Source organism: Fistularia commersonii, chromosome 12 (assembly GCF_037954325.1).
Source record: "Fistularia commersonii isolate RoL2024-O1a breed Wild chromosome 12, RoL_Fcom_v1.0, whole genome shotgun sequence".
NCBI lineage: Eukaryota > Metazoa > Chordata > Actinopteri > Syngnathiformes > Fistulariidae > Fistularia > Fistularia commersonii.
Window position 1 is genome coordinate 6,931,224 of NC_141295.1, and position 4,926 is coordinate 6,936,149.

Here is a 4,926-nt window from a genome sequence, read left to right on the forward strand (position 1 = left end):
TTCAACAGCAGAAACAAGCTTGATGAAATTCATTAGTTTTTCAACTCCGAATGAAAAACGCTTCAACTCGGTTAGATAAGACCTTTTTGAACGATTGGCTATATCTTATGAACTTGTGGCTGTATAACACTGAATTTGACATATATTGTGCAGAATCATGTCCTAAACAACTTGTTTCAACAGCAGAAACCAGTTTGATGAAATTCATTAGGTATTTCCACTCCGAATTAAAAACGCTTCAACTCAGTCAGATAAGCACTTTTTGAACGAATGGTTATATCTTTCGATCTTGTGGCTGGATTACACTGAATTTGACATAAATTGTGCAGAATCATGTCCTAAACAAGTTATTTCAACAGCAGAAACCTGCTTGATGAAATTCATTAGTTATTTCCACTCCGAATCAAAAACCCTTCAACTCGGTGAGATAAGACCTTTTTGAACGAATGGCTATAACTTTTAAACTTGTAGCTGGATTACACTAAATTTGAGATATATTTTGGAGAATCATGTCCTAAACAACATATTTCAACAGCAGAATTCTGCTTGATGAAATTCGTGATTTATTTCCACTCCGAATCAAAAACACTTAGACTCGGTGGGATAAGCAGTTTTTGAACGAATGGCTATATCTTTTGAACTTGTGGCTTGATTACACTGACTTTGACATATATTGTGAAGAATCATGTCCTAAACAACATATTTCTACAGCAGAAACCTGCTTGATGAAATGCATTAGTTTTTCCACTCCGAATGAAAAACGCTTCAACTCGGTGAGATAAGCACTTTTTGAACGAATGGTAAAATCTATGGAACTGGTGGCTGGATTACACTGAATTTGACATATATTGTGCAGAATCGTGTCCTAAACAACATATTTCAACAGCAGAAACAAGCTTGATGAAATTCATTAGTTATTTCCACTCCGAATAAAAAACGCTTCAACTCAGTCAGATAAGCACTTTTTGAACGAATGGCTATATCTTTCGAACTTGTGGCCGGATTACACTAAATTTGAAATAAATTGTGCAGAATCATGTCCTATACAACTTATTTCTACAGCAGAAACTTGCTTGATGAAATTCATTAGTTTTTTCCACTCCGAATCAAAAACCCTTCAACTCGGGGAGATAAGACCTTTTTGAACGAATGGCTATAACTTTTAAACTTGTAGCTGGATTACACTAAATTTGAGATATATTTTGGAGAATCATGTCCTAAATATCATATTTCAACAGCAGAATTCTGCTTGATGAAATTCATTAGTTATTTCCACTCCGAATCAAAAACACTTCAACTCGGTGAGATAGGCAGTTTTTGAACGAATGGCTATATCTTTTGAACTTGTGGCTGGATTACACTGAATTTGACATATATTGTGCAGATTCATGTCCTAAACAACATATTTCAACAGCAGAAACAAGCTTGATGAAATTCATTAGTTATTTCCACTCCGAATCAAAAACGCTTCAACTCCGTGAGATTAGCAGTTTTTGAATGAATGGCAACATCTTTTGAACTTGTGGCTTGATTACACTGAATTTGACATATATTGTGCAGAATCATGTCCTAAACAACATATTTCTACAGCAGAAACCTGCTTGATGAAATTCATTAGTTTTTCGACTCCGAATGAAAAACGCTTCAACTCGGTTAGATAAGACCTTTTTGAACGATTGGCTATATCTTATGAACTTGTGGCTGTATAACACTGAATTTGACATATATTGTGCAGAATCATGTCCTCAACAACATATTTCAACAGCAGAAACCAGTTTGATGAAATTCATTAGGTATTTCCACTCCGAATCAAAAACCCTTCAACTCGGTGAGATAAGAACTTTCTGAACGAATGGCTATAACTTTTAAACTTGTAGCTGGATTACACTAAATTTAAGATATATTTTGGAGAATCATGTCCTAAACAACATATTTCAACAGCAGAATTCTGCTTGATGAAATTCATTATTTATTTCCACTCCGAATCAAAAACACTTAGAAAGGTTAGATAAGCAGTTTTTGAACGAATGGCTATATCTTTTGAACTTGTGGCTTGATTACACTGAATTTGACATATATTGTGAAGAATCATATCCTAAACAACATATTTCTACAGCAGAAACCTGCTTGATGAAATTCATTAGTTTTTCAACTCCGAATGAAAAACGCTTCAACTCGGTGAGATAAGCACTTTTTGAACGAATGGTAAAATCTATTGAACTGGTGGCTGGATTACACTGAATTCAACATATATTGTGCAGAATCATGTCCTAAACAACATATTTCAACAGCAGAAACCTGCTTGATGAAATTCATTAGTTATTTCAACTCCGAATCAAAAACACTTAGACTCGGTGAGATTAGCAGTTTTTGAACGAATGGCTATATATTTTGAACTTGTCGCTGGATTACACTAAATTTGACATATATTGTGCAAAATCATGTCCTAAACAACATATTTCAACAGCAGAAACCTGCTTGATGAAATTCATTAGTTATTTCCACTCCAAATCAAAAACGCGTCAACTAAGTCAGATAAGCACTTTTTGAATGAATGGCTATATCTTTCGAACTTGTGGCTGGATTACACTGAATTTGACATAAATTGTGCAGAATCATGTCCTAAACAACTTATTTCAACAGCAGAAACCTGCTTGATCAAATTCATTAGTTTTTTCCACTCCGAATCAAAAACGCTTCAACTCCGTGAGATAAGATCTTTTTGAACGAATGGCTATAACTTTTAAACTTGTAGCTGGATTACACTAAATTTGAGATATGTTTTGGAGAATCATGTCCTAAACAACATATTTCAACAGCAGAATTCTGCTTGATGAAATTCATTAGCTATTTCCACTCCGAATCAAAAACACTTAGACTCGGTGAGATAAGCACTTTTTGAACGAATGGCTATATCTTTTGAACTTGTGGCTTGATTACACTGAATTTGACATATATTGTGAAGAATCATTTCCTAAACAACATATTTCTACAGCAGAAACCTGCTTGATGAAATTCATTAGTTTTTCAACTCCGAATGTAAAACGCTTCAACTCGGTGAGATAAGCACTTTTTGAACGAATGGTAAAATCTATTGAACTGGTGGCTGGATTACACTGAATTCGACATATATTGTGCAGAATCATGTCCTAAACAACATATTTCAACAGTAGAAACCTGCTTGATGAAATTCATTAGTTATTTCAACTCCGAATGAAAAACGCTTCAACTCGGTGAGATAAGCACTTTTTGAACGATTGGCTATATCTTATGAACTTGTGGCTGTACAACACTGAATTTGACATATATTGTGCAGAATGATGTCCTAAACAACATATTTCAACAGCAGAAACCTGCTTGATGAAATTCATTAGTTATTTCCACTCCGAATTAAAAACACTTCAACTCGGTGAGATAAGACCTTTTTGAACGAATGGCTATAACTTTTAAACTTGTAGCTGGATTACACTAAATTTGAGATATATTTTGGAGAATCATGTCCTAAATAACATAATTCAACAGCAGAATTCTGCTTGATGAAATTCATTAGTTATTTCCACTCCGAATCAAAAACACTTAGACTCGGTGAGATAAGCAGTTTTTGACCGAATGGCTATATCTTTTGAACTTGTGGCTTGATTACACTGAATTTGACATATATTGTGCAGAATCATGTCCTAAACAACATATTTCTACAGCAGAAACCTGCTTGATGAAATTCGTTAGTTTTTCCAGTTCGAATGAAAAACGCTTCAAGTCGGTGAGATAACACCTTTTTTAACAATTGGCTATATTTTATGAACTTGTGGCTGTATAACACTGAATTTGACATATATTGTGCAGAATCATGTCCTAAACAACATATTTCAACAGCAGAAACCTGCTTGATGAAATTCATTAGTTATTTCCACTCCGAATTAAAAACGCTTCAACTCAGTCAGATAAGCACTTTTTGAACGAATGGCTATATCTTTGGAACTTGTGGCTGGATTACACTGAATTTGAAATAAATTGTAAAGAATCATGTCCTAAACAACTTATTTCAACAGCAGAAACCTGCTTGATGAAATTCATTAGTTTTTTCCACTCCGAATCAAAAACGCTTCAACTCGGTGAGATAAGACCTTTTTGAACGAATGGCTATAACTTTTAAACTTGTAGCTGGATTACACTAAATTTGAGATATATTTTGGAGAATCATGTCCTAAACAAAATATTTCAACAGCAGAATTCTGCTTGATGAAATTCATTAGTTATTTCCACTCCGAATAAAAAACGCTTCAACAAGGTGAGATAGGCAATTTTTGAACGAATGGCTATATCTTTTGAACTTGTGGCTGGATTACACTGAATTTGACATAAATTGTGCAGAATCATGTCCTAAACAACATATTTCAACAGCAGAAACCAGTTTGATGAAATTCATTAGTTATTTCCACTCTAAATTAAAAACGCTTCAACTCAGTCAGATAAGACCTTTTTGAACGAATGGCTATATCTTTCGAACTTGTGGCTGGATTACACTGAATTTGACATAAATTGTGCAGAATCATGTCCTAAACAACTTATATCAACAGCAGAAACCTGCTTGATGAAATTCATTAGTTTTTTCCACTCTGAATCAAAAACGCTTCAACTCGGTGAGATAAGACCTTTTTGAACGAATGGCTATAACTTTTAAACTTGTGGCTTGATTACACTGAATTTGACATATATTGTGCAGAATCATGTCCTAAACAACATATTTCAACAGCAGAAACAAGCTTGATGAAATTCATTAGTTATTTCCACTCCGAATAAAAAACGCTTCAACTCGGTGAGATAGGCAGTTTTTGAACGAATGGCTATATCTTTTGAACTTTTGGCTGGATTACACTGAATTTGACTTATATTGTGCAGAATCATGTCCTAAACAACATATTTCAA